This window comes from Dendroctonus ponderosae, unplaced genomic scaffold (assembly GCF_020466585.1).
Source record: "Dendroctonus ponderosae isolate FM_Combo_2020 unplaced genomic scaffold, Dpon_F_20191213v2 Dpon_F_20191213_1, whole genome shotgun sequence".
NCBI lineage: Eukaryota > Metazoa > Arthropoda > Insecta > Coleoptera > Curculionidae > Dendroctonus > Dendroctonus ponderosae.
The window spans coordinates 30903596-30916398 of NW_026017110.1; the positions used below are offsets into that span (position 1 = coordinate 30903596).

The window sequence follows — 12803 nt, forward strand, 5'->3', positions numbered from 1 at the left end:
GTCAATTTGAAAATAAAGTAAAAAATAATCTACGCCCACTATGTTCAATGAGGCCGAAGTCAACTTTTGTTTCTCTTATGGGCGGCATATTGAATTTCTGCATTTTTAAATTTCCCTTTAAATATGCTCTTCAACCTTGTATAACATGTTTATGTTCGGTCAAGATAAATAATTAGAATTAGTCAAAAAAGAAGGAAATCATCATAAAATAATGTTTTTTTGCAGTTTTGTGATCGGTTTTGGAGAAAACTTTAATGATTTTGTAAAAAGTTTTTGTAAAATGTTTACAAAGCTCTAAATTTATCTTGTAATTTTTCGAGCAAACGATCTCCAAATCGTCAATATTTTTAAGTGAAACTCTACAAAATAGAGCGTTTTTGAGTAGAAAGTAAAGCAAAAAAAAATCAGTCAAACCTAAAGAAAAAACATTTTTTGACACTCTACTTTCTTCAGAGGAATTGCGGTGGCGAGATTTCCAAATAATCTGTTCTAAACTTTCGCTTATTCTGTTCGTTTTTTAATAGGAAATGATTTAATTTTTGTTCCAAATTTGACGCTGCAAAGGAATTTCAAAACTTTTTACAAAGCGACCAAGGATTCGAAATTTATTTCATAATTTTTCACGGAAAATACGTTAAGTTTGGCAGCATTTTTAAGTGAAACTTTACAGAATCGAGCATTTAGAAAAAACTGTTTCTTCTTGACTAAAACCGAAAAATTCTGAAATTTGCAAAAAAAATACAAATGTTATTAATAAATGACCCTTAAAATAAATCTAAAAACAAGTAAAAAAAATCATCAACATTTTTCCAGCAACGGAACTGAGTTGGTGCGTTGGGTTGTCCCAGTCCGTTGGGTTGGCGCCCCAAGCCATTTGCGTAGCACTGCCCCAACTCCTAAAAGTTCACGGAGTTACCCAGGCCTAAAAAATTTAATTTTAAATTTTTAAAATATAGTAAAAAGGACTGGAACTAACTTTTCATGTTTTTATAGTACTAAAGGACAACGACAGCAAAGCAAGCAAAATAACAACCATTTTAATTTATTTTTAAAACAAACAGTGGCTCAAAAATGAAAAAAATTGGTTATTCAGTAACTTTTATTCAGTTTTATACACATATAGTGAGATAAATGCGCACTATTTTGGGCTGTTCGTCAATTATTAATCAACTATGCCATGTTTAGAGACCGTTGTTGCTTTTTCAAAAATCAAACTTCAATATTTTTGAAATGCTTCTTGCGAACGACCATAATTAAACTACTTTCCCACAAACTAACTTTATGACTATTGCTTTTCAATATTTTGGTATAATATATCGTTTAAAGGAGCTGCTAATTCTAAAAATTATTGTTTATAAAGTAAATATAGGTGACGGACTTTTGAATAACAAATAGATAAAGTGTATTGTCTATCGCAACGAACGGCACAGTTCGTCCTTAGTTTCCTCATTAACCATTCTTGACCTAAAGACTTAATCATAGGCAATATGCCTTGTGAGGTACAAACAAAGCGGATCATTGTTTTGGGTTATTTTAATCAGCCGATGTGAACGATGGACATAAAATAATAGTGAAGAGAAAAAGAAAACGCTCTTTGTAAGGCTCACTTTCGAATTTCTAATTTGAAACGCCTTGTAAAAATCAACTAGTTATAATTCATCTTTGTCTGTTATCTTCTATATTTCAAGTGAAAAATGGATTTTAAATGCGTGCCCTAAACGAAATGACCTAATATTTCTTCTAAAATAGGTCGAAATCGGTACGAAGTAACTTACTGCTAAGTTTAAGAGCTAATAAAGTTCATAAAATTGCTGTTCTTTTAATTCCTTTGTTAAGGCTTTTGAAAAATAAATTGCGATTGATTTCGGTATTTCGATCTTTCGTGCTTATTATAATGTTGTTTTTATTGAGAATGTCGTTTTGTGTAATTGAGATTTTACCCAGTCAAAGAGTTGGGTAAGTACTTTAAATCTTTGTATTATCGTTACTTTCTGATACTTGTAAAAGCCTTTAAAAAAATAAAGGAAGTAGGATTACTGATAATTACTTATTTAAAAAAATTGGTAAAGCTGCAGCCTTTGATGTTTAGGTTTAATTTTAATCAAAATAAAATGTGTGTGCCAAGAAGTGCCTATATTGAAGAATTCGTTTTTTAGTAACGATGTCAATTCGGAAAAGCGATATGTATGATGTTTGGTGGTGGATCTATATTTGAAATGAGCTTCATTGAGAAGATAATAAAGATGACTGAAACGTGATTCAGTACAAGAAATGTTAAATAGTTTTACTAGTTCCGTTTCGAAAATGTGGAAAAACTGCAATCGCACTAGAAAGGTTTTCGAAAAGAGACATTTTTACTGGGTGGATAAGAATATTATTTTTTTGGAAGACCAAAACAAACTTGGTCCAACGAGAGGTAGACCTTGCAAACTTTTTATGGATCTTGGGAGAAAGCGAAAGAAACAAAAGATGTTGTCGGTTTTGCAAGTACTCAACAGAAGAGTTGACGTTCACAGCACGAAGAAGCCTGGATGCCTCTGGACAAAGAAATGCGTTGCAGATTCTTAAAGGGCTTTCAGATCCAGAGAACGCCTACATAATCAAGAAAGCAATTTTAACGTCAACTTTGAAGCCAGTTAAATACACTCCAGATGAAGCACTTGCTTTTTTTATTGATTCACGCTTGACAAAAAAATACTACATTTTAAAGCAACAAGGTGCTAAACAAAGAAACGCAAACATCTACCCTATCTAAGTTATAACGTTCTTCAAGCAAAAAAAAATGCTATCCAGACGCAGATTTTATTGTAATAACAGATACATCTGCAGATGGCAAACTGCAAACACTTGTCAATCATACAACCCACAGAATTATTGAGACGGAAAAAGAAATTTTCAATAATATTTTGGCAAGTATCAAAGACAAAAATATTTGTTTTATACATAAATTGGGATGCGACGGCATCCATGCAACCTATACGCAGCAGTTCAGTGGTGATCCGGAATCTTCGAAGACCGATCCTAATTTATTTTCAATATGTCTCGTTCCACTCCAAATGACAGTAGAAAACGGTATTATACTTTGGCAAAATAATCGTACATCTTCCACTGGGTTTTGCCGACCAATAAAAACTAATTTTTGAGGAAGAAACGCCCGAATTAACAAAACAAGTGGTTGCCAATATGAAACAAGAAATATCGGAACTAAAACCAACTATTATTCAGAAATATCAGTTACAAATTTCCCATACTTTCAAAATGACCATGATAGATGGGAAGCTGTTCAGCGTACTTGGTGAGTCTTCAACACAGATATGGTGTGTATGCGGTGCAACTCCCAAAGTTAGGAATAACTTAAAAACAATATTAAATCTTACACCAAATAAAACTTTATATGTTGTTGCCTACATATCTGTTATAAAATAACAATAAAAAATTGGCAGATACGCTAAGATAATGAGAAAAGTATCGTAAAACAAAGGAAACAGGAGATTACAAAATTAATAACAAAAATAGAGTACAAAAATTAAAAGAAGAGGTGAATTTGCTGGTCGATATTCCAAAACTAGGGGGAATATTGAACTACGAATGACGGAAATACCGCCAAAAATTTTTTTCGGAAATATTCCGTTGCTTCTGTAATAACAGGAGTTGATGAAGAATTATTGAAGCGCTTATATGTCATATTGACAGCAATATTTGTTCCGGGTATGAAATAGCCGTGGACACGTTTACTCAGTATTGCATGGCAACAGCCAAATTGTTTGTGGAATGTTATACATGGTATTACATGCCTTCTAGTTTGCTCAGGATACTCATTCATGGGCCAAACATTATAAAAGCAGCACCTCTTCCAATCAGAATGTTTTCAGAAGAGGCACTTGAATCCCGAAATAAAGATTGTCGATAAAGTATCGCGAATCATATTCAAGAAAAATTTCACGGCAAAAAACAGTGAACGACGTATTCTGCCGGCTATTGTTATCATCCGATCCATACATATCATGGCTATCTCAATGTATAGGTAGGTACGCGTGCAAATCAAGAACCGCTAACCCATGATGTACTACAAGTTCCTTAAACACGCAAATATAGCAGAAATAGGAGCCTCAGAACATCTGGACAATAATAGTGATATATCCAATAGTGACGGCAACGAACAATAGGGCGTCAAATGTTTTTTGTTGTTAAGAATAAGCATGTAAACTGTCGTCTCTATAGTCTAAAAATCTATCTACAGAGTGTCGCAATAAGGATGGTAAGCGGCTGTATCTTGGAAAGTATGTGTAGTAAAGTAATCGAAAAAAAAATTGATAACAAACTTGACGAAAAGAATTTGCTGGAAATTATTTTGAATCTTCTCAGATGACCACTAGATGGCGTAATTAGAAACACTGTTTCAAAAAGTCGATTTTATATAGAAATTGTCTTTATAAGTGAAACATCTAGTAAGTTTAATCAAAAGATCATAAAAAAACCGTGCTACTTTCCTTATGAACTTTTTTCCTAACTTATCAAATAAAGCGTGGGGAGAGAGTCAAATCGCTTAATTCAAAGAAACCTGTAACTCCAAAACGGCTTCACCGATTTTTAAGTTTTTACTATCAATTTAAAGAGCAATAAAAACTATACAATATGTGATATAAGAACAATCTTACTCATTTTCGAGTAATCCGCTGTTCGGAAAAATTTCTTTGTTTTAATTTTTCGCAAAAATTTCAAATGCTACCTTCAAATTATTTTACATTCGAAAGCAAAGGAAGAAATGAACCTAACCGCAAAAACCGTATCTCAAAATAATTTCTGGAACCGATTTAATACTTGAAAATAATAAAGGTTGCCTAATTCAAATAATTAAAGTAGGAATTGTCCCTATAAGTGAAACATCTAGTAAGTTTGAAAATAGTGGAAAAAATAGAAGAACATTTTTTCTTCCAAAGCCTGCTTTAATTATTTGAATTAGGCAACTTTTTTTATTTTCAAGAATTAAATCGATTCCAGAAATTATTTTCAGATGCCGTTTAGTTTATTTTTTTCTGTGCTTTCGAATGCGTGTAAAATAACTTGATGGAAGTATTTGAAAATTTTGTGAAAAATTAAAACAAAGAAATTTTTTCGAACAGCGGATTTTTAGAAAATGAGTAAGATTGTTGTTATATCACATATTTTAGAGTTTTATTGCTCTTTCAATTGATAATAAAAACTTTGAAATCGGTCAAGCCGTTTCGGAGTTACAGGTTTCTTTGGATTAAGCGGTTTGACTCTCTCCCACACTTTATTTGACAAGTTAGGAAAAAAGTTCATAAGGGAAGTGGTACGGTTTTTTATGATCTTTTGACTAAACTTACTAGATGTTTCACTTATAGGAACAATTTCTGTATAAAATCGACTTATTAAAACACCGTTTACAATTACGCCATCCAGTGGTCATATGAGAAATTTTAAAATAATTTCCAGCAAATTATTTTCTTCAAGTTTGTTATCAATTTTTTTTTCGATCACTCTACAACACTTTCCACTTTCCACTTTCCAAGATACAGCCGCTTACCATCCTTATTGCGACACCCTGTACACATTGGGAGAATTTATGTTTCTGTATTAGACGTGAAACATATTTAAACTAAATAAATTATACTAACTAAAAATAGTTAAAACGGCCACAACAAACAATTTGACAAAACTATACAAGAGATACAGGAGAAGCTATACAAGAACTGTGGGCAGCTTTATGGTTAAACTTATTGCAAATATTTGCTGTGTTTGCTTGTAGCAGTTCAAGGCTTCAGGGAACATTAATTAGTGTTAAGTCAGGTGGAGAATTTTTTATTAACGCGTTCAGATTATAATACGCCTCCTAGGGCATAATTCAAAATATTCGCGCACATTGTACCACAATGCTAATTAGGTCCAACACGACAACATGCTGAAGTTAGTTCCATACATTGACTCGGAACAATGGACCTGAACCCCTTAATGGTCGGTCTTGAGTTGTACTGTTCCACTCATAATTGAGTTCGGGTAGCATTTTCAAAAGCCTACCTCCTGTCATTCGCCTTTACAAAGCACCAACTTTTTCTTCGACACTTCTTATTTTTTGCGCTTTGTTATACCGGATGGTGTGGGCTTCACTTTAGACACAGGTAGGCAATGTTCGAATCAATTACCGCAGTATTTGCTTTTCAGATAAACTAGTCAAGCAGTGAAGTGACTTGGATTATTCGCTAGACTGACAATCAGTCGGTGAAGACAATCATATTTACTTTAAGATAATTTATATCACTTATTAGCATTTCAACGGTTTAGATGCACAGTGACTGCTCTTTAGCGCCATTATTCTTGGGGTATTTGATTTTCGGTTGAAGACTGGGCACTTTCTGATTGCTCATATTGCTAACGTTGATAAAAACACCATCTTACGTGGACTTGGATGAATAGAATGCAGGCAAAGCAGTGATGATAATATACAGGGTGATTCACGGTCAATGGCGTATTAGACGTTTAAGGAGAACGCGATGCACGATCTATCCGCAAATTTGTATAACGAAGTCACCGGATATGCTCTATCGGCCTAAAATATTTTCAAGAATGCGAGGTTGCCGCTTAAACCGAAACGTACATACAACTTTGCTATTTTAAATGATACACTCTGTATATTATTGCACGGTTGGATTGGCGATATAGATCTGACTATTTGCATAACGATTCCTATATCGATCTAAAGGTATTTCCGAAATATTTAATAAAATTTATTATTTTTAATCAAAATGCAGCCCCAAGTAATCTTGTATTACAACGCGATTTCGATCCCTGTAAATTTAAAATTTGGGTACCAGGTTTGGAAAGCCCTATGCTTGAGCTTGAGGATGTCTTGAAAATACTGACCTTTCGGCTAGAGATAAAAACTGCTCTAATTACATTTTTTCAAATCGAACACCCTGTATATTAGTTCAAATACGGGAAGACCGTTAAATTCCCTGTGAAACGATATATCATGTTTCTATACCTAAAGTGTCAAATTTCCGAAATAAATGGACATTCTTGCAAAAATTCGATTACGTCGACGTATTTATCAGACATTTGTTTATTACAATCTCAACAAACCTGCAATCTTTGACATTGCAATTCTCAAAACAATGATTTTGACTTGTTGCTGTATGGACCTGAACCGTCGATATGAACCCTTTTTCACATTGTGCCGAACAGAAATCTTCTAGCTTTTTGTCATTTAATTTCTCCTTACGCTTAATCAAGTGACCAGTAAATGCCTAATTTCACGCAAAAAATCGGATTGCCGCAAATAATCTCTCCTATTCACAGTAAAATCACATCTACATGAGATTCTCGACATCTGATAAAACGTTATTTTTAAGTAAATTAACTAAACATTACGAGAACGAATCAACAATGGATGGAGACGCTTACCTACGGATGGTGAGATGTAAGAGAGGAACAAAAGAATATTTAAGGAAATTAAAAATCTAGCTGTCAGGAAAATTATTGAAAACGGGGAATTATTGCAAAGATACCGTTGGTGGTTTCTAAAATAAGTTTTTCAGTAGATCATACGTGTCAGCGATGCTCTGCAAAAATGTGTTTTTGACGAATTATTATTTCCATTAATATTATGGTATTCACCTAATTTCAAAACTTGTTTCAACCGTTTCACAGCTTGCAACCAGAACATACAAAACCCATCACAAAAAAGGATCGAAATGATTCACCCTATTATATATTCGAGTTGAGAGGATAATTACTAAACGAATAATGTTCGATAAAATTGTTTACTTCTTGACATCTCAATCAATCAGCGGTCCATTCTTCTATCGGTAGTTATCCGGCTGCATTGGCCAACTGAAACAAATCTATTGACTAACAGATCATTTATTTTTCTATGCATTTTGAAGAGCACAATCAGAAAGATGTACTCCCCCAGCACAGCAATAATATATCATTTTCACATGGGTAGATAATTACTGAAACAAAAAATCTAACGATAAATCGAAGACAGTAGGGTACAGACGAGACGTGTGGAATGCCAGCTGAATAGATTGGACAAATGGTTCAAGGCAGATCGACTGTTTCTCGTTAAAGAGCTTTACTAATTGATATAAAGCAGGTTGATAGTACCAATTTGCGTAATTCTGTTTGGTAGATTAATAGATTGAGTTGGAACATTGGCCTGTTAGATTAGAAATAATCATCACTTGTTAAATTAAATATTTAAGTATCTAAAATTTTATGGAAAAAATTGGGTGATACTTGCCAGACATATTTTTATCGGTATTCTTAATTCTTCCAAAAATTAACTTGTTAAACTTGCTAAATTACAGTGTGAATTAAGTGTGTCTGTTAAGGCAGCTCCAAATCAAGCTGACATTGTTGCAAAATATTTCATTTATATTGGTGATAGTGGTTCACGTGTGACATACTTGCTAGCATTTTTTGGGCAAATTATGATATTAAACACAAACCTTTGAGTATCAGATTAGCAATATTTATACAATATCTCCAAACAGAAAGCAGGGTACCAACCCAGAGAAGACAATTTTCTCACAAAAAATAATGAAGAACTCATAACCAACGAAAAAAGAGTCGCAATACCTGGAAGAAATACTGTGAACTGCTCAATGATGACGAAAATGCAAATACGCCACCAACAAATATACCAAGGGCCGAAATAGAAACACCGCCACCATCGTACGAAGAAACAGTGAAGGCAATAAAGAAATTGAAAAATAACTAAGCTTCAGGCAGCAACTGCATACCTGCCAAATGTATAAAATCTGGCGGAGAAACACTCCATAAGGCCATACATAAACTTATACAAATCATCTGGAAGACAGAGGCCCTGTCGGATGAGTGGGAAGAAAGCGTAATCGTCCCTATACATAAAAAAGGAGGCAAAAGTAAATGTACAAACTATCGCGGAATAACTCTTCTGAATACATGCTATAAGATACTTTCCAATATCCTGCTAGAGAGAGTAAAACCATATACCGAAGAGATTGTTGGGGACTACCAATATGGTTTTAGATGAAATAGGTCCACCGTAGGCCAAATTTTTACCATTAGACAAATAATGAAGAAATGCTGGGAATTCAACACAAAACTCCACCAATTGTTTATTGGTTTCGAACAGGCATTCGACAGAGTTTGTAGATCAAAGTTGTGGCAAGCAATGCAAGAACTTGGATTACCAAAAAAGCTTATATTGCTTACAAAAACATGTATGGAGGATACGCGATGTAAGGTAAGAGTGGGACAGAGTTACCGACTCCTGCAGTATCAGTAATGGTCTCAAGCAAGGTGACGCCCTCTCACCTCAAGTCTTTAACATAGCATTGGAATATGTAATTAGGAATTCCAAAATCGAGAAGCCAACTGCTATCTTACATCAAGAGAGACCAAACCTGCTCCTGGCTTTTACAGACGATGTCGATGTCATTGGCAATAGCAGGATCAACCTCAAAGAATCCTTCATAAAGGTCGGAAAGGAAGCTGAGGATAGGGCTCAAAATAAATGAGAACAAGACCAAGTATATGTACCTCAGTAGAAATAATGGGAACCGAAATAGAGTAGGACAAAACTTCTCTATCGGAGACTACAACTTTGAGCGGACAAGACAATTTAAATATCTGAGTTCAAGTATTAGTGAAAACAGCGACATCACAGAATAGATAAATAACAGGACACAGGCTGCACACAGATGCCTCTTTGCTCTGCAAAACCTAATACAATCTAGAATACTTACGAGAAAAACTAAGCTGAACATATGCAAAACAATTATAAGGCCTGTCGTAATATATAGATGCGAGACCTGGACCCTAACGGTTGCAAGCGAAGACCGACTTAAGGTCTTTGAAAGGAAAGTGCTAAGAAAAATATTCGGCCCAACTAGAGACGAAAATACAGGGCAATATAGAATAAAAACCAACCGAGAACTCAAAGAACTCCACACTGATACCAGCATAATAATTGAAAAGATGATTGAAGGGTAAAACTGCTTTGGGAGGAGGTTCCAAGAAGAAAAAATCCATTCGAGCGGCCCCGCCTCAGATGGACAGATAATATTGCAAAAGACCCAAAAGCCAAGAATATCGAAGATGGCCCCGATCGGATGCTTGATAGAGAAGGATGGAGACGTGTGGTTGAGTAGGCAAAAGCCCACCCATTTGGGGGTTATGAAGTAACAGATGATGATGACGATGACGATTAACAATATTATTCTAAAATTACATAATTGTTAAAATGGGATCGAAATCAGTTAATCCATATCTTAATTTTATTTAAAAAATTATGCTCTTATTACGTCTTCTGAAACATTTGTTTTCAGCTAGTATTGATGCAGTCTATGACTGGTTTTGCTAACGAGCCAATAGCTTTAATTCATTGTATTGAGCCATTAGATAAATGAACTTTTTTGTGCAATTCATTAACTAAAGGATAAATTACAATTTGGCAAATAATGTTTTGGTTTAATAAACCAGCGAATACTGTACCAGCTTTCTTACTTAATGCTGAAGCTTTTTTGAGAAGCTTTAAAAAACGGAAGTACAAGAAAAGGGTTTCTCGATAAGAACAAGTTTTTAAAATGAAGTAAAATACCAAATATTTAAGATAAATGCAAAAGTTTTTCTTATTTTGAAGTACCAGTTATTCCATTTAGGTTTATAATATCGCATCAGGAAAATCTCCGTCTTCGACTACAGGAGCAGATTCTATGGGCCTAATTTTCGATAACTTTCTCCAATAAATTGGCTATAATTTCAGCAATGCATTGCTCAAAATTTAATTTGAATGCGCCAATCAGTTAAATCAACAACAAAAAACGTGGAAACCAATTAACAGTTGCATTTCCAGAGACTATTGATTCATTAAACTTTTCTTTCAGTAATGGAATAGTGGCATTTGCAAAATCTCTTGGCTCAAAAAACATAAAAAATGCTATCATTGAGGTATAGCGCTCACCGTTTACAGTAACTAAAAAGGCAATTTCATTTTGAACAAAATCAAATGCTGCCTCCACTGCATAAAACACACCAACGAGTAATATTTGCTGCATGCAAAGGCGTCTCATGAATCTCTTGTAGATTATTTCCACACTAAAAACGACAATTTTGTTGACTCACAAAACCATTAACTAAAAATGTGCTTGATCTGGAAATATTGTTTTTTGAAGATCTGAAGCAATTTCAAGCTGCTCTAAAGCCCAATATGTAAACAACCGCCGCTTTTTATGCTCAAGTTGCATCAGTTTTCTAGATAACACAATTTTGTAAGGATGTAAACCTAAGAATTTCCACATAAATCACCAAGTTGTGGTCTGTGAAAGTTTTAACTCTTGTGAACGTCGCGGAATCGACAAATTTGCAACTTCAGCAACCTTTCACACTATCAATATTACCTTCATATCTTGCAGTAGGACGTCGTATTGGTGGTCGACTATCATGTAAGTGAATTCATGCTCAAATTTATCAACGAGTCAACAAATAGCAACCACAAAAGGAGGGTTGTGTCGTCGTTAATTTTCTCGAAGCCAAAAGATGAGCTCTAATAAAAGAACGATTTCGCTGATAAAATTTTTTATAGTAACTATATTTATTGTTATTATAAGCAAATTTTATGTGAACTAGCAAATATTAATTATCTTCAGTAAATTATTCATTTTTTAAATTCAATTCAAAAATGAATTTAGGAATTTGAGGCATATAAATTGTAGCTTTTGATTTCCTGTATTAAGAGAACCTTCTTTTGAAAAGAGAAATTATTCTGACGTCTTTTATAACGAATTGTGTAAGAGTGCTCTTATTTCTCAAAACAGAAGTTTTTTTTATCAAAACGAAATCAAGCATTTCAGCCGCCATGTGATTGTTTCCTATGAAATAAACAAAAAAAAATAAAATAAAATAACAAAATGTGACCAAAAGAAACAAAAAAACGAAGATACGCGTGTGTCAAAACACTCGTCAGATTTATTTCCGAATTATCCGATTTAATTTTAAAACGCTAAGTTGACCAACAATGGTGTCAATATTCTTTCATGAAAAATTTTGACACTTATTATTTTTCTTGTTACCCTAGCAAACACACCTCGCTCCCTGAGACGTCCCACGGAAGTCATTACAGGATAAAGGCCCTCGGACGTCCCGGTACGTCCCCATAAGTACATGGGGGCACATAAGTTACATGGGGTCCATCGATCATACTTTTGGGACTGTTCGGGCGATGTATGGGATGATCCTGTAAAGGTCATTTGGGAGATTACTGGGATTATAGACGGGTTGTTTAGAGAACATATGTGAAACATTCTTAGGTTAATAGTCAACCGTCAAATTATTTCTAGGAACAAACTAGATAAATCAGACTATGAAAGCTTTCACGGCCGGTCAAATTACATTTAGGAATGTTTTCCGGGCTTTGAAGCCGTGGTCTATCGGAATTTCTTCCTGACGTTTCGTCCACAACTGCGGTGGACATTATCAAAGGCGATGAGGCAGTGGGCGAAGTGATCTCCCGTGCTTTCCGACTAAGACTTTCCGACTGCTGGATTCCCCTTCGCATTTATGCAGCCCAGCCGTGTGTGCTCATGCGTGGGGGATGGGTGGGGGTTCCAACGCTTCGGCGCACATGCTGTTTGGCGAAAAACGCGCTTCCAATCTGGATTGAGTGCCGTAATTTCTTCTTTTCTGTTAAAATTGTATTGGTGTTTAAATATTTCGATGGCCTCTCTGGTGAGTCTCGGGTAGTATCTTTCAGATTGGTGCAGAATGTCAACTTCGTCGAAGCGTATTTGGTGGCCGTC

At 34.7% G+C, this 12803-nt stretch overlaps 1 protein-coding gene across 1 annotated transcript in view; it reads left to right on the forward strand.

Annotated features, from left to right (window-relative positions):
• Positions 1 to 12803, forward strand: part of LOC109541881 (ras-related and estrogen-regulated growth inhibitor) — a 292322-nt gene that overhangs the window by 246931 nt on the left and 32588 nt on the right. The window lies entirely within an intron of this gene.